At 34.3% G+C, this 25,680-nt stretch overlaps 1 protein-coding gene and 1 long non-coding RNA gene across 6 annotated transcripts in view; both read left to right on the top strand.

The window, feature by feature from the left end:
* Positions 1 to 25,680, top strand: part of LOC140668531 (uncharacterized) — a 75,966-nt gene that overhangs the window by 11,089 nt on the left and 39,197 nt on the right. The window lies entirely within an intron of this gene.
* Positions 153 to 24,246, top strand: LOC140668536 (uncharacterized). Its single transcript, XR_012047192.1, has 2 exons — positions 153 to 9,286; positions 9,429 to 24,246. It is a non-coding gene; the product is annotated as an uncharacterized lncRNA (long non-coding RNA).

Raw genomic sequence — 25,680 nt, 5'->3', positions numbered from 1 at the left:
TGTATATATGTATTTAAAAAAATTTTATAATATAATACATTATTATAATATAAATGTAAGTAATATGTTGCTGTCATTTATGACCAAGTATCTTAAGTTTTTCTATTTAGACTAAAAATATCCAAAAATCTTGATTTTTATTTTCAATTTCTGTAAATCACTATCTTCTTATTCTTTTTTATAAATTATTGTAAGCAATATATAAGAAACAAAAAGGAAAAAAAAACACTTTATGTGCTTAATCGTTGTTTGTATTTGAACAAGAACATTTATTTTATTCACATCTCACATTTTACTTATTGTAAAGTCAATACATATCATTTTCAAAAATGTACAAATCAAACATGTGTTATTATGATACTTATCATATTTTTTCATATGTCTATGGCTTATTGTTAGTATTATATACATATTTAAATTTGCTTGAAGAGCGGATTAATATTGATTCAAAACATCGCATACCTGTCAATATTAGATTACATTCGGTTATTTGTTTCGCTGATATCGCCTATTTATCGATGATATGGATTTTGATAGATCTCCTATATAATCGGCAAAAGAGTTGACTTTCACCAGTTAAGATTGAATTTAAGAAAGAGATGAAAGAAACACAAGACGCTTCTTAAAAAACATCAACTGTTACAAGTTCCACTCATATGTTTTCTTTTGCGAAACGCGTGTATTTCGTTGTCGATAGATTATAGAGTATCACTCTACATATTAAACATTGAACATAGTACGTATAAATCAAAGTCAGTTTGTAATCTCACTTTTATTTCTCATAAAAAATAAATTCTGCAGTACGGTTTGTGTAACATACATCATAAATAATAGTTTCGGCAATTATTGAATCTTTTCTGTATTACAGAACTATCTATGGTATGCATAGAATTTAAGAAATATGCCACTTCAAAATAATTTATTTTATTACACAAACCCTGTATACATAATGTATATTTAAAAACTTTAATAACTCTTGCTTTAATGGTAGTCAAATTAATTCATATTCTATACTCGTCAATATTTTGTACTGGAGATTTAGTCAATGTTTTCTCGATTAACATTCTGCTTTCTCGCATAAATAAATGTTGAATACCGTTCTCTGCGAATAATCTTTTTTAACAAATTACATTGTTACTTTTGTAATACTACAAAACAAATGTCTTCTGTGCGTGTATTTTAAATATTATAGCAGACAATAGTAAAAATATGCACGAGAATTAGTTATGCTTTTTAAATCTTTTTTTTACACTCGCTTCTTAAGTCACTTTGAACGTGGAGTTACCTTGAAAGAGATTGATGTTCCGCATAAAGAGATGGATCTGTCTGGTAAGGTCAGGTCAGGTTCAATGAACTCTATGACATTCAATTAAATTTTAAGGACGTTTAAGATAACATCTCAACACGAATGAGACAAACGGTTCTATACATCACTCGATATTTACACTCGGATGTGTTATCGTTTTGCATTAGACGTTCCGATCTCTGCATTTCTTTCTTCTTGTAGATTTATATTCTCGTTTACGTTTACCGAGTGTTTATTTTTCACGTAGAGAAAGAAGAGGTAGAAAGATTTTTAAAGCTAGGCCAAGAAATAAGCAGATGAGTCAGCTTCAGAGCATCTTCTTCCGGCGATGCCTTGATAAATTGGATACGGTGATATGTATTTTCGTTCCATGTCATTAATGCGATAACCTAAAATACTATAAAGGATAATGTAATCTCTAAGAAAAAAAGAATTATTACACAACAGTAGTTAAGATATTTTGCTCTTTTAAATTGCCTTCTTTTTGTTTGAATTTTTCATTAATTTGAGAAAGATTTATTCTTAAAAAAAAAAAAAATATTTATCTTTTTTACCTCAATTTTTGACTTATGAACGATTCAAGAATCGCGACGCAAAATTCTAGGAATTTTTAAATTAAAAAAATATGAAGAAATTGAAGAAAAATAATAAATACATAGTAAAATCTTATTCTTCATTTGGTTTTGTGTGGAGCTTGTTTTAGATAATTCTTTTTGATTTGAGTATAACATAAATATTTAAAATTTATATATCAAGACAGAGAGAGATTTTATCTAGAATTTTCGATGATGTTGCCGGTAGTTTCCCTGAGATGATTAAAACCGAGATCTTAATCAGACCTTATATAAATGTGTACATTTTTTTTGCAAATTTGAAAGCCTCATCTTTCGTTTTAGAAAAAAATCTGAACGTACGCTTCTTGAAATAATGGATCATGTCTTCTTAGACTCCTTTTTACAAATATATTTATTCTCCGCGATTTTTTTTTATATTTTTCAACATATCTTAGCATATTACATATTAGAGTATTATATTAGCATTATAGTATTATATTAGTACAAAAGAAGTATTACTAAAAATTATCTATATTATATATTAAATTTATTCAGCATGTTTCATGAATCAAATACGTTTGAATTCTTTTTTTAAATAAATCTTTCCGCAAAAACGCGTTACCCAAAGTAATGCTTGTAATCAATATTATTCGTTATAATATATCCGAGACATCATCATTTTTTTCTACGCGATTATAAATATACGAATAGAATATATGATAAACTTTGTAAAATCGAAAATTTTTTTATTGTATGATATGTAGAATTATGTGAAGACAATTCTTTTATACATTATTAATATTACATTTTGAATTATATAATTATGAGAATATTCAAAATATAACTATCACACTTTATCCTAAATTCTTATATTTTTAAATTTTATTTGTTTCGCAGGTTATTAATTCTAAATAGTCTTTTTTGGATTTTTAAGTTTATATAAAACGTTTGGAAAGTACGTGAAATAAATATATAAAGTTTTGTTTATTTTTTGATAATTAATATTGTTTTTTGCAATGTATATAATGTGCATATATATTTAATATAGAGAATACAATAAGATCGATAAAAACGTGAAATATGTATATAACGTGAAGAACAAAGAGCCGTTGGTCTTTCTCTTCTCGCTTCAGATGATATTTTTCAAGCGTAGAATAAGTAGAGCGGGGCTTTTCTTCTCGAGGGGACTGGTAATTCGAGATCCGGAACCAGTCCGAGACATCCGGACCTGCGCAGGACCCAAGATTCTTAGAGACAAAGGAAAGCGCTATAATAGGTCCCTAAATAAGGATAAAACTGCTTTCATAGGCTATAAAAATATGTGATAGCGAAAAATTTCTCTTCTTACATAATATAAAAATAAAATCTACAAAGTTAATCAATGTAAACATATATAAATATTGAGGTAGGTTAATTAAATAATTAAATAGTAATTAAATATAATGAAAAAATTTTCGTAATAAATTCAGGATTTTTTTTTAATGATTTTGATACATGTTTATCTTATATTTTATATATTTTTATAATATAATTCAGTTTACCTCAAATATATCGCTTTGCCATAATTGTCTTATAAATATATCTTTTTATTAATGAATTACGCAAATTTATACAATTTATCATAAATTTATACAGACAAAAATGAACGTACCTATATCTGTAATGATGATAATTTCAAAAGGTATTGTCAAAAAATATTATTGAAATCGAATCTTTTTCCTACGTGATATTCTCTAAAATATGCAGTACAATGACAGTTTCAAACTGTCTTTATTATCTGGTCATTAGTATTTATTCGCAAGCACGAGGATAAAAAGCCTTGCCGTTACATACGTGCGATATAATTCATGTCGTGTAACATCTGCACAAAAGTGCATCATCTGTATATACTATAACTCTCGTGAACTAAATTGATAGCAAATGAATATTTTAAATTATGCATTTATATATTACATAATATTTGTATTGAATATATACATATAATGAATTTACGAAATTAAGAATATGATGATATGAATCGATTATGTCGCTTACAAGTAGCGTATAGCAAAATATAGTAATTTCTTACATTGTGAAAATTAATTAAAGTTACCTTTGTTATTAACATTTATTACTAAACACAATCAAGATAAATAATAATTACATTGAATCAAATATTCTAGTCAGCCGTATTAAATACAACCTTATTATATAAATTACTGGAAAAAACATAATGCAATTTTTTATTACAAAATAACTACTTGTGCATAACACTTGATATAATTATGTGAGATTAAAAAAATTAAAGATAATTTTCATATATTAATTTCACATAAACAAGTTACAATGCAATTTTTTTCTCATCTGTATATTATCTGGTAACAAATTGAAAAATTATCAAGTTGACACACAGTAAATCCCATCGGGCAAATTAGAGATTAATCGGGATGAATCTATCGTTATGAATTAAGTTTGTTGAAATTCAGTTTTGTACAGGGGATTTCCTTCGAGAGAACTGTTGTGAGCTTAGCGAGGCTCCTCGCTGGAGCAGGCAGGCAAGCAGACCGACACGGTACACCGGTCTGACCTGGCAACACCGCTGTACCGCGCGTATAGATCTGGCAACATCGCCAAGCTATTATGTAACACCCGGCAACGTTGCCGGGATATACTCCTCTCTCGGGGAAGCGAGGAGGTTAGAAGAGAGACGGGTGAGCTAGAAGGAGTATTGCCGGAGGGGGAAGAGGGATAAAGTTAGGGAGCGAGGGGTATTATATACGATAGGACACGCGCACACATATATATCTACGCGTGTGTGTATATATATATATATATATATATGTCGGTGTGTATGTATGCACGATACGAGTTCCCCACCCTTTACCACCGTTGCTGCGTCACGTTGCAACCCCTTGTCCATAATGTTGGTTATATAGGAGACCCGCAAGCCAAATTCGGCGACCGAATTTATTTCAAAAAAGACGAGAAGGTTGTACGGTGAGTTAACAAAAAAATTTTTCGGTGAAATACGAATATTAGTGTAGTTTATTGAGTTTGAAAAAAAACTTGGGATTTAAAGTAATAGTGTTATATAATAGAAAATGTGCATTATAGTGCTCAAGAGAGTAATGTAAAAACTTAGACACTGTACATAAGAAATTGCAAGTCTGTCTGAGCGATTACGGAAATGTGTATATTTTATATTTATTTGGAAAGAAACACATATCGAGAGATGAAGAAATATACACATTTAGGCAGAGAGGAAACTTTAACTAGTTAAGTTAATGTTAAACCAGGCAACAATGAGTCGAAAGTTGATTTACATTTTCATAATTGGAAACACATTCATAATTCCGCTTAATATATAATATATATGAATATATTAATACACTGATTGATGCACAGTTTTGTATTAGATATCAATTTAATTAGGATTATTCTTCGAAGGATAGTATAATATTATGCGGAACCATTTTATGGCATCAATCTCTCTTATTTTTACATGCTAATTGCGTGAAGATTTTCTCCTGGCTGAAGATTTCATTTTGTTTTAATAATATCTAGTTTTGAATTAAATTAAATTATTTTCAATGTTGGAATGTATTCTAAAACTTTTATAAGAAATTGAATCTATTTTTTTTTAATATAACATGATGAATTAGATAAAATTAGAAGATAAATTGATTTTGAATTAGAAAGAGAGAGTTTCTTTCTTCTTCCATTTCATTATTTCAACTTGCTCTACTCAATTTTTTGCTTCAGTAAGAAAAAAGAAATGCAACATCTTCATTACAACTGCATTTGTTAAGAAAGGCAGAGAAAGAGTTAAGAGTTTCTTTTATGCTAAAATGGTTGTCATCAATATCGATATTATAAAAAAAATATCATGAGATATCAATAAATATTAACATGATAATAAAATATAAAAACAAGAAGTAAGTAATTATTTCTCATGTGTTAATATCTGTTTACTCCGATACATTTGTTTTTATTTCATAATAAATAAAATTTAGTACAAATATAAAATTATTTATGTGTCTGTTGTCAATGCCGAAAAAGAGAAAGTCTAGAAAAATATTTCATAAAAAACAATGCAGATTTCGATTAAAACATGTTGATATATCTCTTTCATTAATATACGAATATGAAAGAAAAATAAATGTATGGATTATATTGAGATATTGAATTATATTGTTTTTATAAGATAAAAGATCTATTTTAATCCATCTTGATATCTTTGTATACACAATATAGATCTCATAAATAAAAAAATTCACGCTATATTGTGTTGGTAAACTAAAAAAACAGAATACTAAAAAACATTTCGTATTTTTTACGAGTTGAATATGTGTGTTTGCATGTTTATCGATATTTAACTTGAACGTCTTTCTATTCCATCGATCCAATTGAATTCGGTAGCTTCTTATATTTATGGTCGCGCGATATTGTTTTGACACGATAAAACGTGTAACGCACGGAAAATAATTGTCCGATCGTTTTCTTAGGTTCTTGCAAAGTGAACGCTCGACGTAAGAGGTCATGAATATTGCATCTGACCGAGTGCGGTGTCTCTTTTGCGACGTACCGCTCGCTTTCCCGCCGCGTGTTTCTGCTTGAAGTCACAGTTTCGTTGAGGAATCGAAAATTCATTCAGAAGTTTCGCAATTACAAGTCCGTTCGCATGTTTAGAGAAAGCGAAATAACACACCGCCCACTATATACTACTATTGCGTGTATCGGACAACTAGTAGGGGAATAGGGAGAGGGAATGACGAAGGGAGGCCTATCATCTTCGTATGTAGAAATGTCAACTATACACAAATAACTGTACTAAAAGTAACATCATATCAGAATGACATGTAAAACGCTCGTTGCGGTAAAAAAAACTTGGCGCCAGGAAGTGCCAATCCCTAATCGATTTTGAATTTGTGCCTGACTTCTACTCTTTGCATCGATTAAGCACATGTACACTGAGAGAAAAAAATAATTGTATTGTTATAAATTATAGTTATTTTTGGCGGCACTATGTTAGAGGTTATTATTACTATGCATATATATATATATATATATAAGGTTATTATTATCAACATATTATAGTAGTAATATAACTATAAAAATAAAAATCAACCATATTTTTTTCCACTATTTTTTACTATGCAATTATAGTTGATTATTTTTCTTAGTTTTTGCAAGTTTGAGAAGTAAAAGCGCGAGCGTGCATTCACATTTATTTTCCATGGATATTATAGAATTTTATCGATCTACTCGTTATTTTTCCCGCGTTTTGCGTAGCAAAATTATAAAAGTTATTTATTATTTTTGATTATTATATCTTTTTGCGGTATAGGAAAGAGAAAATATTTCTACTGAATTGAAATATAATTTATTTTAGAAATATATTTGATTTTATTTCGAAGACGCCAAAACTGGATTTTTGCTACTGGATTTTGCAAGTTATTTTCTAAAAAAATACCATCTCCTTTCTAAAATTACTGATTCCGAATAATCATTCTCCATAAAACGCCTCGAGCATATTTTCTGCAGGTCGTGCGTTCTGATTTCGATCAAAATTCCGCGCTGCGATTGACAGCCTGTTAGTCGCCGTCCAAAAATAATATAGCACAAACCATGCGCCGGTCACCGTTCCAATTCGCGATCGAATCTTTGCAAGTTCCGGAAAAACACTTAGCTCGGTTAAAACTCGAGAAACGGGTCGCGAATTCTGAAAATAGAGAAACAAAGGAGAGAGCGAGAGAGAGGGAGAGAGACATTGGGAAAGAGACGAGAGGAGAGAAATCGCGCCTTCTTTGGAACGTTTTTAGGCCGGTCTTTCTTATGCGTCTGTTGTTTTGTAGTTCAACGACTCCTTCGCCTGCGCCTCTACCATCTCTGCACGCTACTACCTCCTTTACTTCCTCCATCACCTCCTTCTCTTCTTCCACCTCCTCACGGAGACCTGTATGCACGCGGAGAAAACCGACCGACAGAACGAGGCGTATACGTACTGCCGTGTGTCTGCTACAAAATACTGGTCAGATACGGAAGGAGCAATACGGCACGATGCACCACGAATAAATATTCATAAGGGCCATCAGCGTAGGACTACAGGACTTCCGCAGGAATCCTGCGCGATCACGAATAACGAATGAAAACGAGAGATAGAAAGGAGGAGATTACCACTTGACGTTTAAGTTATAGACCATATATAGTTTGCTACTTATCAGTTTGCATCTTATACACATTTACGTATATCTTGAGGGCTGAAGTAGATGTGATTTCGTTGAGAGTTTAAGATTTTACTGCTACAAATGCGAAAATAATCTTTATAAATACTTGCAATACTCTAATTGCGGCACAATCAACGTAAAATTATTTTTTGTATACTTATAGCATCGAAAAATTGAGTCAATTTCATTTTTTCTTCAAGTAATATACTGTGAACTCTGACTAACTTTTAAACTTTTTGATTTTTAGAATATATATATATATATATATATATATATAATTTCTTTAAATAACTTTTATATACGCGTTAGATTTTGAAGCTTGAATTATCGTAAATAGAATATCGATAGTATTATCTGAATACAATTCTATTATTCATGATTTCTTTAAATTGTTATTTTTATTTCTTTTTACTTTAATCTTTCCATTTCGTATACTTTCATCACACAAGGATTTCGCACAAGGAACTAATTAATTATGCATTTACGAAAATGGAAGCAAATGAACGCGTTTCCGACACGAGCCATTATAATTTCCAATCGAGGTACAGAAATAGAGAACTAATCATTGCTCTCTCTGCACATTTGTACCCTTATAATTGAGGAAATTAAAGGCGCCCTACGCCACTGAAAAGGGCCGTTCTCCTTTCATGTTAAACTCTCGTACAATCTTCCGCGTCTCCTTTCCTCTTTCTCTATCGCATTGCGCTCAAGCTCGTAAAGGTTAAATGCGTCTGGCACATTGCAAGAGAGTGGGAGAGAGTGAGACGACGCTCGTAATAACCTTTTGCACCTGCAATGTGTCTCTTGTTTGTATGCATTCTTGATATATCGCGCGCGTATAATATCCGCATACAAGCTCGATCTTACGAAACCTTTAAAGAACATTCTATAGAATAGTAGAAATTAAAAAATATGATGTAAAACCAGTAAAATATCGTCATTTCTCTTACGGATTTTCTAATTAAATTTATCTATTTACTAAACTATAATTAATAACTATAACAAAATAATTTTAAATTTAATTATTATTAAGCTATCTTTAGTTTGTTTAAATTAAGCTTTATAATTAAATATTTCATTGAAATTATTGCTTGAAATGAAATGAAATTTTTTTTTATCTTTTACTGTTTAGAATGGGAAAAGTTAGGAGAAGATCACATCGTTTGGAAAAATACTCGAATGAACAAGCATGGTTCTGAAACACACCGTATATAAACACGGTACATCTCTTCAGCTTTCTGCATCGCGTAACGTGTGTATATATATATATATATATATATATATATATATATATATTACTCTCACATATACATATATCATATCCGCTGTACACTCATCTTTCGGACGTGTATATTGGCGCAGAAGCTTTCCTGGCTCGACTAAACGAGCGTCGTTCCTACTACCGGCTGGCCGTGACACACTTATTCCGTCGGCACAAGAGAGTAGAGTACCAACCGTCACGAAAATCTCACGAGTTTTCGATCGCACGCGGTCTTTCACCGAGAGAAGGAAATCTGCCTTTCATAAAGGCGTGAATCCCGCTGCATCGGTGTCTCGCTACAAAAATTGTCACGATGAATTTAATGTTTGATATAGAATATTACGAAAAGAAGGTTTATAAATTTAAAATTGTATTTTTTTATTTAAAAAAAATGTTTGATTAATCTTTGAGCAAGATAATTGGCATTTCAGTATTCTCACAGAGTTGTAAGTTTGATATTCAGATATGGAAACCCCTTTTTTTTTTTTTTTGTATCAAAGCTCTGGAAAACGTTATATTTCTTTATTAGTTATCAAAGTTTTGAAATGATGAGTTCAAGAATAAAAGAATCTTGTTTTTCAATTAATTTAAAGAGAGTTTTATGATAAAAATTAAGAAATTTTGAAAATAGAATTTAATAAAATTCTAGCTAACAATAAGCAAATATATTAATATTATCTAAATACTTGAATCACTAAACATTTTTAATCTCTCTTTCTTAGATATTACAGAAATTATTTTTCATGTTTTGATGATAAATCTGAAACTTTAAATTTATACAATTTTTATTCACAACTAACTATAATAACTTTAATAACTAACATTAGCATTTCAGCCTCATCGATAGAATCCAATGTCACGGATAATGATGGTATTGCATGTTTTATCCTAATCGCTCGCATGTTATAGATATGATGTGATTTTCTATAACTGGCAATTATGATAGAAGAGGCTGTCATTCGTACGATAAGAAAAAAAAATATGTGATTATCATATTGAAATGTTGCTAGTATGAATAGCATGTAAAAAGTTTAATTAGCAATTAAAACTTGTAATTAGTTATATAATCATAATATAGGTAATAGTATAATTTATATATTTGAAAAATGGTGCTTGGGATTTTACCAGAGTCAAACAGTTAAGGCTGGATTCAGAAAATAGCAAAATAAAGTTATACAATACAGGGTGTTCGGAAATTAAACCGACAAACTTTCAGAGGTGGACACCAAAAGGATCATTTTTTGCAAATGAACCTACAGTCGGAAACGTCGCTAAGGTCAGCTCAAGATCACCTTGAATTTTTTAAATAAAACCGCTTAGTTTTCATCACGTATTTTTGTCCCTCGAAACCTTTTCAAAACATTATTATCTACTTTGGATCAGCCGTTTCAAAGTTATTCAGTTTTTCTTTCGACCCTAGGTTCATTTGCGAAAAATGATCTTTTTGGTGCCACTGACAATCTCTGAAAGTTTGTCGGTTTAATTTCCGAACACCCTGTATATTTGTTAGAAGAAAATAAAGTTGATTACATCTGTTTGTAATGAATATTATTTTTTCATGAATTTTTTTTTGTGTCTGAAAATTGGTTCGAATCTTCGAGCATTGTGTATCAAACAAATAGTTTGTTTAAGCATTGACTCCAAACTGTACAAACTTCTCTGATTTGAAATTTAAATATTTTGAACAGTTTGATTACGTAATACTCCAAATTTGTTTCTTAGCTCTAATTAAAAGAGAAATTTTTTGTAAATATTATTTTTCTAGAAACATATATGTATATATATCAATAATATTGTATATACATTATAGCAAATACTCAATTAATATATACATATACATATATATATATATATGTATATATACTTTTATATTATTTATGTATAATATTATATATATATATATATATAATATTTGCTGATAAACATTTGTACTGTACAAGTATACTGTCGACAAAGAATTATTTTACACGATACCTATTTAAAAAAAACAATCTTCATTATTGTAGTACATATCTCTCAGTTATAACACGTGTTGTTAAATAAATTAGTAAATAAAATAAATAAATTAAATAAAATTATTTAATCTTGTACAAAAAATAATGCTAAACATATTTTAATAATGTTAATAGAAATTAACTTCTTCAAATCAAGGCATTATGTTTTAAAATAATTCACGACTCGTTAAAAATAAACTCGTTCGCTTGGCCGAAGCATCGATAAGTAATTTATCAGTCGCCTGTCATAGTATATCTCGAATGTGTCACGACCCAATTTAAGACACGACGATTTAATGGCTCACCAATTTGTTTGCAAAATATCATATGCGTTACCATCATCAATTCGACTAAAAGTGCCATGAGCAAGCGCGTGGCGAAATATTTGACGATGTGAGATGGTTGGTTTATATCGGTACCGGCGACATTGATGACACGTGTAAATCGCTGTAATACCCGACCGTCCATTATAAACGAATCAACGTGGTTTGATGCACGGGTATTTACGACTAGCACGCTTAGAAACTCGCCGTATAACGCGAATATTGCGCGTGAGGAAATGCTAGTGCTTTTAAAGTCGAAGGTCCTGACCGTTGGGCCTTAATGAAAAGCCAACAACGCAGTCACGAAGCGTTATATGAGAATCATTTGTTCCGTGTAATATCAGTCGTGTATACATGCGTTACATCATAAAATATAATAACAGCTATAATTATCCTTTGATTATTATCTAAAAAGGTATACGGGAGTTGTTCTCGTACATTTAATCTCTGTTTATACAAAAGAATGGCAATAAGTGTCCAAATAAATAGGATATATATATATATATATATATATATATATGTGTGTGTAAATTAACGCAAAAATAAAAAGCCGAATCGTTTTTATCGATAATATATTTTGGATACGATTGAGTCATGTATGTGATAAATATTGTAAATCGTCGTTTCTTCAAACATTGCAATTAAGATATTTTGTACAATTCCAAAAATGGAATTGTACAAAATGCGTCAGTGTCTGTTGAATATATGTTTGAATACTGTTTAAAGCTGCTTTTGATTGGGCTAGTTAGGAACAAAGTTTACCATATATTAATGCGCGATAAACACACCTATGATTATGTATGAGTATTAAATAAACATTTTATGGAAACTTAGCAATGCACAATAAATAATTGCCTTTGCTAGTGAAGGCGTATAATGAAACACTGTAGATATTTATCTTTATCGAAAATTGAATCCTCAATACAAGTATTCGTATCCATTTATACTCACTGAAGTAGTTGATAATGTGGGTTTCGCAATTAACAAACTCTAATAATCTCTTGAAAATAGAATAGTTAATTTTTTAAATTAATCGTCTGATTATCTGTTTTAAACAGATTTTTGAAAATATTTATGATTATGCCTTACACATGTGGTAAAACCACATTTTTATCAAAATTATTCGCGTTACATTAATGTACAATTACATTACAATTATCATTTATTTTAATAATAATTAAATAACGTGTATTTTTTTATTGGTATCTCAATCGAATTTTTAACAATGAAATTAATTGTAACTCTAAACCATTTTTTAGATTTATTTTTAATGTCTTGTTTCCATCAAAACTCTGATGGACAAAAGAGAAGAGAACATTTATACAAATAATTCTAATTGTAAGGGATGGCAACTTTGCAATTACAATGTTTCTCGTCGGTATCGGAACAACAGTTTTCCATCATCGAGTAATCTTGCGTATGCCTACGTATACACATTCTATACTGTTACACTATTATTCGACCATTCGTGCGGCAACTGCCCTGACCATTCACAGTCTAATGAAAAGCCATCGGTTACATGGATAACGTCGATAACCCGCATTAACGTGCAACGTGTAACATCGCGTTCATAACACATCAAGCGTTTACGTAGCTCTTGGACGGAAAACGGTACGCTCCTGACAGTCGCTAAATGTTGTACGCATATTCGATAGCGCTTTTAACGCAAGGTCAACAGCATCTACGCCGTTGCGCGCATTATCGCACGCATGCACGCACGCTCGCTCATCCAACACACGCGCGCGATCATCGACCGATCGACAAAGATAGAGAAGAGCGTGCGTTCTTTCTCTATCTCTCCCTGTCTCTATCTCTCTCTCTCGCATCCCGCTATAGCGCTTCGTCCACGAACTGACAGACAGACGGACGAGCACACTTCGAAAAGTTCACCGTCATCGTGATATCGTCGTATAGATTATGCTCGCGGGCCTTTTATTTTTGCGGCGCAAAGTTCAGCCATGGCCACGTGTGTTGCGGTACTTTAACGCATCTCGCGTAACTCGCCGCGTGCTGTTCGGTACGCCTCGTTAATTCCCCACAGCTTCGCTACTTTACACACTTACATTTCAAACGCGTGAACTCGGACTTTTAACGTAAGCGTATAAATAATACGATAAACCATGGTAATCACATACATCTGTGAGTCTCACGTTACGTTATACAACCTCGTAACCTTCGACCATGTACAAACTCAATTGTGTATATTCACGCAAAACTTATTACATTGCTTGGTTATCAAGAATGTTTATTCAGAAATATTGGGTTTAATTTGTAAATATGACTTGATAAGAAAGGAGTCATATTTTCATGTCAATTTTATACATTTTTTTAATAAGGGGCATAGGGAGGACAGAAGATTATTAAGTTAATATTTAATATTCTTTCGTAATTTTCTTTAAAATTAATTATTTCGAGAAATGTATTCTTAAATCAAGATTTTCTGTTGAAACAATTTATTCGAGATAAACTGACAATGAGAAAGATTTCACATCGTTTGAGAAACGATTCGTACAAAACTTCTTTTTTATCGCTTTAATTCAAGAATCTACAGCTGGACATTTTTGAAAAGGAAGAAATGCACTTTTCAGTTTTATCCTTAAGTTCGTATGTTATGTTATCTTTTTTAATGAAGCAGTAAAAGCAGAGACATTTCATTAGATTGGATTTATATTCTTAATTCTACGCAAGAGTTTTTCAAGTCTTTTTTTTTTCTTATATCACCACGTATATATAACGAGGTCGTATATTGTTATCGTACATATATTCGTACAAAGAGTCCTCGGATTTAATCGTGCAGCACAAGTATATGCACAAGGACGTATTAGTTATCATGCGTACATATTTGCGTATCGAGTCGATCTTAAGACAAGTAAAACTACTCGGTTCCACGATACGTGTAAGACGATCCTCGATCAGTTGCAAGCTCTCTCATTGTTACATTCTAGAAGTTTGTACGACAGTCTGAAAACGATTTCACAATCTGCGAATATATTTCTATTATACGAAAAATATCTCACAATATTGCGACGTTTGAAACAAATCTTCCTTTATATCTTGCTTGATCTACTTTCGATTATATACTGCTAAGAAGATCGATTATCTGACCTCATAACATTTTAAACTACGAAAAAATCTATTATTAAAATAGTACATCTTTATTTCTCTCGTATTTTTTTTTTTTTTTTTTTTTTTTTTTTTTTTTTTATGTAAATCAATAACAATTTAACGGGCGCAATTCGATGAAATTCGAGACGTTCTCAGAGAGAGGTCACTCGATATACGCTTATTCAGATAACCCTCGTCTTACACAACGCTGTCCTTAATCTTGAGCCTATGCGGCGGCCAAAGAGCCTACGCGCGCGGCTCCATTTGTACGGACGCGATTCGTGGCTGTCACGAAAGGAGCAGGTTGGGTTAGTGGAGCGGTTACGCAACTCGACAACGGCTGCTGTCGTGTTGTCGAGTGAATGAAACTGGCTCGGATCCATGAAATCGAGCCCTTACAAGTATGAGTTCGAGATTGCCTCTCTTTAGATATGAAGGAGAACACATCAAGAAGGGTTTCGAGGCTTCGAAAGAGAATGGAACGTCGAATTATTTCGACTGGGAAAAAAATATCGTTGTTTCGTACTGACACGTATCTACCTGTTATATGGCATATGTAATTACGTCACCATTCATAAGTTCATGCATATAACCGGTGGCAGGATATAATCTTCATATTTAAACTATGAGAGATTGCTACTATACTATTGTTCTATATACTATTGTTATGTGTTTCTCCGACGAGTAAAAATATTTCTAAAAATAGTTTCAATTATCAAAAGATAATTACGAAACGTTCTGGACGATAGATATTCGCGTTCAATGAACTAATTGTTCTCACGCAGAAAGTTTTTATTATCGATTTATATTCCAGAGAGACAAATTATTTTAAATCTTTAATTATTATTAAAAAACTCTTCCTGTTTTGGTATTTTTGTTAAGAAAAATTATTTTAAAAATTATTTTTGCAACTACTACTACTACTACTTATTAACAAATATATTTCGCATAAAAGAATACACTTTAATTTAGACAAACAATATCGGAGACTTAGCAGCACGTCCTCTCGAGAACGCGTGTGACGAAACGTACATGCGACATTGCGCGGCGACACGCGTTTACTTTACGTTTATGTTAGGATCAGCATTCTATCGGTGCGCCGTTGTATGGCGAATGCAACAGTGCATTGCACTTCTAACCTCGAAAGAACGTTCTTCGGTGTCTCGGCAAGACGTGCCAATTACAACGCCACTCGCATGTTAAACGCGGTCCCTTTTCCGCGCAAGAGAAACGTCTGGCGAACCAATATTCCGCGTGATTTTACGACTTAATTCTTATGTAATATGTTTTATCGTGCCCCGCTACGGATATTAGGAGGATTTTTTTTTTTTTTCACGTTTCTCTTGCGTGATATTATCGCGACGTTATATAGGCATTCCTTTCGTACTATTAACTTTTCCCTCGTTTTGGTGTGGAGCGATTTGGCGCGTGATAAAACGATAAGGAATGAGGTGGAATATTTTGTAACATGTGTACGCCTGCTGGCGTGATTGTATCGTTGTCTGGTACGTTATTATGCGATTGGCTATTTTTAAGTACCCGCATTGTAGATCGCTGCTGGAAAAGTCATTGTACGTAATTATGAAGCGAAAAATCATGTAAATATTTAAAAATATCGCTTTAAATAACAGTTAAAATATTTAGTGACCTACGCGCAAATTTTGTTACATTATCGCAATTACATATTCAAGGCGTTAATTTAGAAACACCTCTCTCTCTCTCTTGTTCCAAAATATTCTACCGTACGACTCATAAAATTGCGTAATATCTTACCACATATTTATATCAGATCTCGTATACAATCATCGAGAAGCATGCAATATGCGTCGCAATATTGCAGCGTAACAATATCTTGATATTCTTAACAGCTGCGAAAATATTTTCAAATAGTCGCTACTTCGGAGACACGGTGTCGCTTATTATGTTAATTATGTGAATCATACTTCACGTGAGATAAAATACTTATATCAATTTTAGAATAATTTTCTAAACTTACGTTTTATATTTGCGCACAACCTAGAACGGCAGTCTCTTTCTCGTATTGTAGAAAATAGTTGTTTATATAACTATCTCATCAAAAAATAAATTGAACAAATAATAGATGATGAAAGATATAAACAGAATAAAGGACGAACCAAGAAACACGCAGTAAGCGAAAAGGATCAAGCGATTTTAATGCATGAAAAAAAAAAAAATAAGATGAAACTGACAATGAGATATAAGAATATGAAATTTTCCCGTTTTTTATAACGTTTGATGATAGATAATGAATCAAGTAGAGTAATTAAATAAATGTTTAATCAAACAAATTATTATTACAAGATAAAATAACTAATTAAGATAATATTAATATGATAGATAATACTTATTATATATGTTTAAAAAATCTGTCTTTAAAAAGACAGATAAGATTATAAATTAAAAGCATTAATAGAAAAGCGATTAATATTCACATATGTAATTAAATTCGTAAAATATTGCTACATTGATACTTTTTCTAGCACGTATTAATTTTCATAAATCGTCTTTAAATGTTCGCAGCGCGTTTCAATCAATCGATATAATTGCTTTTTCGAGGGATTTTTTTCCTTTTCTGTACGGTGTATTACCGTGACACACATATTTATTAATACGTATGTTAAAATTCGCCATGACCGTCGATATTTTATTAGAAAGTTCGATTTGTGTGTTAGACTCACGAACATTCCGCAAGTTGTTTCGATCTTAACATAAGTAATTTCCGCGAAGCTGTTCGCAAATCGATTTCGCAAAATCATCGGAAAGGCAAAAGATACGCTACGACTGCTCGATCCATTTCCTCAAATCCAGATTGTCTTCCCGGTATATGTTGACGATCGGTCGCCATCAAACGTCGCCGTATTGATAGATCGAGCGAAGACTATGATTACATGAGATTGGTCGGTTAACGCCGCTTATTACAGAGTCGACTACCGGTTCGGGTCGCCTAGCGTCGAACGTCGCGAGAAAAAGCAGACCCCATCTCCTCGTCCCTTTGCGTGTACAGAACTTCGTCATTGATCCGTTCCTCTCATGATCTGCGTGTTCCTCGCTTGGTCGTATATCCTTTGTTCAGTCTCTTCTACCGTATCTTCAGCCGCGCGTAACGAGAAAGAGAGAGAGAGAGAGAGAGAGAGAAATCATGTTTTCTTTCCGCTCGACGTGCCACAGCACCTCGCCGTCCATAATTCATTCGACGCGGAATGCAAAACAGGCCTCTCCTTTCCTCGACTCTTGCGATGGTCAAAGACCACGCCGCATACGCACATACATATACGCAACATTACATATCGCGCATACACAGCCACCTGTTTCGCTAAGCTATGTGCGTATGCGAGCCCAAGCTCGAAATGACACACACGTCCTCCAACGAAGGACAACCGACCGACGCATCTCGTTCTCATCCTGCAACATTCAGGCTGAATTGTACGCATCGGTTCGGCACTCGCTCCATTTGGCACTTGCAACAAATTGAAGCAATTGCCGTGGCACTTATGTATGAGATAGCTTACATAAATGAATGCTGTACACACGGTTATACACGGATTAGTCTTTTGCGCACCGGCTTGACGCGTGTGCAATGCTATGAAGATTTATAGGCGGGAACGAGCGGAGCAAAGCGCACGTGTTCGCGAATGAGAACGATATTTTGTACGAAAGAGTCGCCGAGTCGAATACCCCAGTACGTTGAAGAACGATAATCAATCTACTTAGTAAACCTTCAACATGAAAACCACAGCGCGAATGTACATGTAAATCTGTACATGTATTTTCTTTGCTACAATTTTGTGTCGTGTAACGACACATCGACCACACTTGTTCCGATTAAACGAAACTATTTTCTGTAACAATTTCAGAATCAATCTATTTAATATTGGTACGTAACACGCTTGCGAAATTTATGAAAATATTTTATATATTATATTTTATCTCATTTTTCTCCAGTTTTTTTTTTTTTTTTTTTTTTTTTAACGTCAAATTTTTTTTCGCTATTCAAAATTTTTGTAATTTTCTTTGCTGTGTTTTATTTTCGCTTGCATTCATATTTCATGTGTTGTTACAAAGGAAAAAAATGATAAAGGATACTACATACAGAGAAATAGTTTTTAATCACAAGTGACATGTTTCGTTTCAATGTTCTTGATAGAGAATTCCTAATAAAATATTTTATACAGAGTGTTCATTTGTCAAAAGTTTCCACTTCGTTTATTTTGTGAGCGATTAACTTTTTCGCGAAATGTTTCGTTTCGTACAATAATTTTACAACTTTGAGGGGATGTAAAAAAATGATTATCATTTTGATTTAACCTTGAGTGTAGATGCCAAGGTGAAGGTCCATTTCTTTTAATATTCTGCGTAAAAAATTATAAGAATATAATGGCTAAAAATTGAATAGTTTACGAGATATTTTATACTTTAATTTGACATAATTTTGTCTAAACTATGAAATATCTCGAAATATAAATATTTATTTTTCAATTATTTTATCTCAATACTTTTATGTACAGAATAATAAGAGGAATCAATTAGTCTAAAGAAAACATATACAGTAGGTTTTAAGAAAAAAAATACGTAGCTGCTCATGGCAAATTCATATTTTATCTTAATAACAATTATGTATTTTTTTATATCAATTAATTTCTCTCATTCTATGTATAAAAGTATTGAGGTAAGATAATCAAAAAATTAATATTTTATAGTTTAAGCAAAAAAGAAACTAGATTAACCTTCATATAATCTTGACATTTATATTCAAAGCAATGGTTCTATTTTATGTCCCCCTTGAAGTCACAAAAAAACTTTTGTACGAAACATTTTGCAAAAAAAATTAGGCGCTCACAAAATAAATGGAATGGAAATTTTTTAAATAAACTCTGTATGATACTTTATTACATAGAAAGAATTTTACATTTGATAAATGAAACGTTTTTATTAACGCTAATTAAGTATTATACACAATAATATAATACAACTATATTGCATGTAAAATGAAATTATAACGTATAATAAATAATATTTTGCAATTGAATCTCTAAATTATGATAAAGAAATCTATAGTTTTGTTTAGATTTTATGCAAAGAAAAAGCTGAACAAATTACTAACAAATTAGTTTCGATTGATAATATAACTTTGTATTTTCTTGTGGAAATTATGTTACTCGTTCGTACCTGAAGCAAGATCTCGTAAATGTAATTTAATTTTGTAAACAGAATTAAGATATATATAATATGTATAATACTTGCTTTGCCTATAGCAACTATTTTAATAAAAACACAGCCAGAAGATTACAAATTGATGTATAATTCATACTATGTCTATTTGAGTTAAATACGAGACGTGCGAGGCTAACATTGCATCATTTTACGCAACTCCCACACACAGCAGGTACGTATCTAGGAAAGACATCTAGGTAGCATATTAGAAATCGAAGATTTAGAAAGATATTTTTAACTAGAGAAATAAATAATAATCACGCTTCATTAATATCTGCATAACATGTTGCGCGTATCACAATTTCAAATGGACACAAAACAAGATAGAAATTGTATTTATAATTAAATTAAAAAAAAAAAAAGCCAAATCTTCGAAAGGGTGCGGGATGATGCATTTCCAGCATCGTCTCGTAGTTTGTTGCTTAAATGAACGGTCATTCGCCAAGTAGTTCTCGATCTCGTGTTCCTCCACGATCAAACGAGGCGCAGAGCCGCATTACCGGTAATTTTGTTCCCTCCCGACGATGGCGACGGCGTAGCCGCGCCAACGGCGCGCCCAAGAAAATTGCCGCGCGATGCCCCCCGCGATAAAAGTGGCGAACGTGCTCCGGGGTACCAGGTACCCGGTCGATCGGTCGCAAGTGAGTCACTTCATACACGATCGGGGCTTTCGTTGCCGCATGGAGATTGATACGTTACCCAGCCATTCCGGCATTTATCGGGAAGGATTCGCGGGACAAGAAAACGATTCCTTGGCCTAGAGCCAACACTTCCTTGCGTTTCTCTCGCCATTTTTCATACGCGAAATTTTCCCTGGCACGTCGTCGCATTTTCTGACCTCTCTCGACTAACAATAAAAACTACCTCTTTCTCTCCTTTTCTCTCTTTTTTTTTTTTTACAACGTTGCAACTACTAGAATTTCCGAGAATTATTCGCTGCGAAACTACACGAAGGGAAATCGAGGAAAGAAATTTTAAGAGCGGCACGTTAACTGGACCGGCTAGTAGTGCAATTGTGTAAGAGAAAACCAACAACACGTTCACCGGGCGTAACTTGCACGGCGGAGGGACTTTAGCCGCTGGAAGCCAACTCGCATTAACTTATTTACTCAGTCTCTGTTTGACGTCACTTCTCCACCTACGCCCGTAGTTAAGAAAGTAGGCGCATCTCCTTCCGCCGCACCGTCCGAACACCGCGCGCGCACAGTCGAGATCAGAATTTTATCCGAATGCGAGACTTGTACGAAATTCAATCCATTACTCACCATCGGATACGTCAGGAGAGACGTAAGGGGCGAGAGCAAGAAATAAGGAAGGAGAATCTGATCAAGGAATGAAAAGGGCAGAGATGGGAGCAAAAAGTGGCGAGGTACATATACCGGTCGCACGATGCAGCGAGAAAACGAAAAAGACGGAGATATAGGAAATCCGCGTAGAGAGCGCGAGAACGAGAGGGGAATGCCCAGCAGTCTCTACCGCCGTTCGTGCTGGTTGGAGGCTTCGTAAGGGTGGAAGGAGAACGCTATTGGTAGTGTTGGTGATGCTGGAGTGGTGGCAACAGAGGGATGACGAGAGGGAGATTCCCGAGTGAGAGGAGCCGGGAAAAGAGAGATCGCACGGCGGCGCCGAGAGAGGTGAAACACGGAGGGAGGATGAGAGGGATTTAAAGAGGGAGAAGAGGGGTTAGGAGAAAGGGGATGGGAGAAAGAGAGATAGACACAGGGGGGAATCCCGCGTGCGCCAGGCACCCAGGGTGACTCGTCACTCCGCGAGTTGGGTTGGGTTCATCCCCTTCCTCTTTTCCAGTGAAGCGGGGGAGGGGGGGGGGAAGGGGGTATTGGTCGGTTCGTATGGGGTGGCGATAGTGGGTACTGGGGTCGCGAATTGTTTCTCGGCCATTTCACCTCGACTTCCACCGAAATAGAACGCGCGGATATCGCGCTCGATCTCTACTTTAAGAATTAACGCCGAAACTACGCCGACGTTTAATGGAAATGTAAATGCAGTCGCGAATTCCGACGAATCCTGCACGATACCGATATCTCTGGGAAAGTACAATGAATCTCGACACCGTTGGTAAATTACATAGAATTTAGAAGAAAAATCGAATATTTTAAATTGAAAATGAATAATATAAATTTAATTATCTAAAAGCACATTTGATCCATTAGATTATAGAGCTGTCTATAAATTTTTTTAAGATTAACATTAAATAACAATAATCATTTTAGTAAATGTGTCAAGTTTCATGTGTATGTTAATACATTTCCATATATCTCTCCTTTTTATGTAAATAAAGAGAATTATCATTCATATTTTTAACATATCACTCTGATTTCGCGCTTGAAGTCTTCAAGTTATTCTCACGTAATCGTTTATCGCTCGTAATAAAATTAAACCTGACTATAACGGAAAGAATCGAGAGACTGTTCAGACGCGGTGAGGAATTTTGCTCGAAATTTTAGCCGGACGAAATTTTAATCCGCGACGAAATGATCTTGCTTTACGAAAATACCTTCGAAAATGAAACCGAAGAGCCGTTAGACAGGGCGATTAGGGCGCGAAGCGGTAACGAAAGAGTTAAATTTCGTGGACACATCGGGGCTGGTGCCCCAGTCCTCCTCTTCCCCACAGCGACAGCTGGGTCGATATATGGCGACGTTGCCGAGCGTGAACCCTGGAGCGGCCAGCACGCGTTTCGTCGACGCCGCCGCGCTGCTGCCTCGCAGCGGCGAAACTTTTGACCGGCAAACCATCGTCCGAGCGTGCCGCGCCGCGGTCAATACCTTTCCCGTGCCAATTATGCACAGGCAGTTTCCCCGAGCCCTTTATATCCCAGAAACGCGCTCGCCGGTCGACCTTGTATTTATTTACGTATCGAAATATATCGCGGGCGGGCGGGCGGTTGGCCGGCCGGCGCGTCGCCGTTGCGTTGCGTTCCGTTGCGTTCCGTTCCGTTCCGTTCCGTTCGCTCCGGGATTCCGGTTTCGCTTTATACTTTACACGCCGCGCATCTCCGAGATGAATCCCGCTCCGTTCGAGTTCGAGTACCGGTACTTTGGCACGGGGACGGGGTGAGGAGGGGAAGGAGAAACGGGCCGGTATATATCACGGGAATTTCCCGCCGTTCCGCGCCGCCCGCGGTCGCGTCGGCTTGATGAAACGAAAACAGACGCCAACGATTGATCTTCTCACGGCCGCGCTTGCGAGGCTTACGGGTCCGAATTAAAGATCGGCGATTTTGTTTTCTCTGCATAATGTTTCGATAACATTGCCCCGAGGTACGTGCGCGTCGATCGATTTAACCGCGCGTCCGATTCCGAAAAAAGTGTCGCGGTAATGTATGGACACGGAAGAGAGAGAGAGAGAGAGATGCGAGATGTATTATTTAAATACTTCATAGCCGCTCGCACGGCCTATCGCAAAGTTAAAAAGCCCGACGAGTTTCGTACGACCGATGCGTTATTCATTCGGACAGACCGATTCGACATTTCGAAACGCGGATAACAATTACGAGAAAACCAGATTATCCGCCGCGCGAGCGGCCAGCCGCAAACGGGCGAAACGCGATCGATCGTGACGCGTGCAATATAAATATATCGTCGCGGGGAAAATACTGAATCGATACACTCGTGAGAACTGAAAGAATATACACGCTATCTCGAAAGAGACCGATTGCGAAAGCAACCTCGCCATCCGGCCAGCGCCGTCGCATTTTTATGCATCGCCGTCGCATAGCAGGCAGGTACCTCCTCCGTGTTTGCCCGTGAAGTTCGCAAGGGCAGATATGGTCGGCGATAAATAAATACCTGGGAGTACCGTGAACGCGCAGCCGTTGGTTGCATAGGTGTATGCATACACCGAGAAGCGCGTCCCGTGTACGTGTGACCCAGTCTCACCACCGGTGGAACTATGTGGGAAAACATTTTCCAATAGACTCGCCGACGTTTTGCCGCGGGACTGTACACCGGGGTGGGCGTATTACGGACGTACATAGTCGTGCAGGAACAGCGAAGCCGTTCGTCGTTCGATTCTATTGTAGGGTCACCTCGACGACTATTATTACGCTACGTATGATATATAATCAAAATTTTAAAATCACTATTGATATTTATGGTAAAAATATCGCTGTTATTTACGAGAGGAGATAGATTTATACAATAAGAATCATCCGCAATAATGAGAACAAAATATGATAAGATCTTACGTATTAAAAAAAATATAATAATTAATGTACTATGAAAAAAATGTCTGTATTTTGTGAACGCTACATCGGTGTGAGCATGCTTTTCGCACTAATTTTTTTATTTATTATTTTATTACTTACCAGAGAAAAATAAAATATTTTCTTTAATTAATTATTCATAAATTTTATTAATATATGAATTGTTCGTTTAGCGTTTGTCTTTTATATTTATGATAAATTTCATTGTTTTTTTTTTTTTTTTTTCTTTTTTAATTGTGAAAATAGTCCAAACTAGTTTTTAGATAAATAATTTCGATAATAATGCTTGTCTATTGATCCATACGTCTCAGAAATAATGGCAACTTATATTAATCGACGAATGGAGAGCAGGCGAAGAAAATGGCAGCAGTAAGAGGAAAAAAACAGTCCGCTAACCTCGAAATACATTAACCGAGTTTGGTAAAATTATATATTTTGGAATCTAGGTTTTGAGGTGTTTGGATCGATGACACATAGTGCGGAATAATAAATTATGATCCAAAAGTACCTCGAGATATCTCGAGATACTCAATACGCCGGATAGCTCCTCTGGGCGTTTTTATCGGTTCTTCGATTTTTTCCCCTTCCTTTCTCTTATCATCCCCGTATTCTATATACTCTTTCTGTCTCTACAAAAAAAATCTCATCGATGCGAGCGTCCTTCTGCGAGCTAACGCCCGAGTTAAACTTCGATTATTTCGCTCTTTTTATGCCGGAAGAATTGTAATGACAGTTTAGTGGTTCTCAAATCCGACTCGATTATGCACTTTATATCTATAATTCGTAATCGTTGCATTAGATGTCTAGAATTCTTATATCAAAAATTTAAAGCGTTTTACTGCGATATTACAATATATTTATAATAAATTCGCTCAAATTTTGAACGCAAGGGGATACATTCAATGGTATAAATATATGTAGTACGGTATAAGTAATATTTGTTTTATTAGAAAATATATTTATTGATTAAAAATAATAATTAAGTAGTAAAAAAATATATCACATTCTCAATTTTGCATTCGTTTCTAACTTTGATTTTATATTTCGCAAAAACGTAAACAAATAATTATTTCGCGACATTTTTATACGTACAGTTTGATATATTCAATATCTCCCCCAGTCGATGGTCGCAAAAAGTTGTTTACCATGAAAAACGAGAATCTATACTATAACGTTGCTTTGTACTGAGCTTCCATGATTTGTATGGCATTCCATAAAATCAGATACTATTGTGCCCTGCCGACAAATTGCCTTTTGTCAAAAAAATTGAAACGGAAAGGATTCACGCATCGTGACATACCCTATTGGGATGTTTTGCATTGAAAAAAATAGCCGATTGATACTATTTACGCATTTCGCCCGGTTTACATTCGACTACAGCAGGTTAATCATTACATTTGTTACCAATTTAAAGAGAAGTGAAAAGAAATAATTTTAAACCTTCTCTTAGAAATACAATATTAATCCTTACTCC

Source organism: Anoplolepis gracilipes, chromosome 8, assembly GCF_047496725.1.
Source record: "Anoplolepis gracilipes chromosome 8, ASM4749672v1, whole genome shotgun sequence".
Taxonomy (NCBI): Eukaryota; Metazoa; Arthropoda; class Insecta; order Hymenoptera; family Formicidae; genus Anoplolepis; species Anoplolepis gracilipes.
This window is presented reverse-complemented; position numbering and strand designations above follow the sequence as displayed.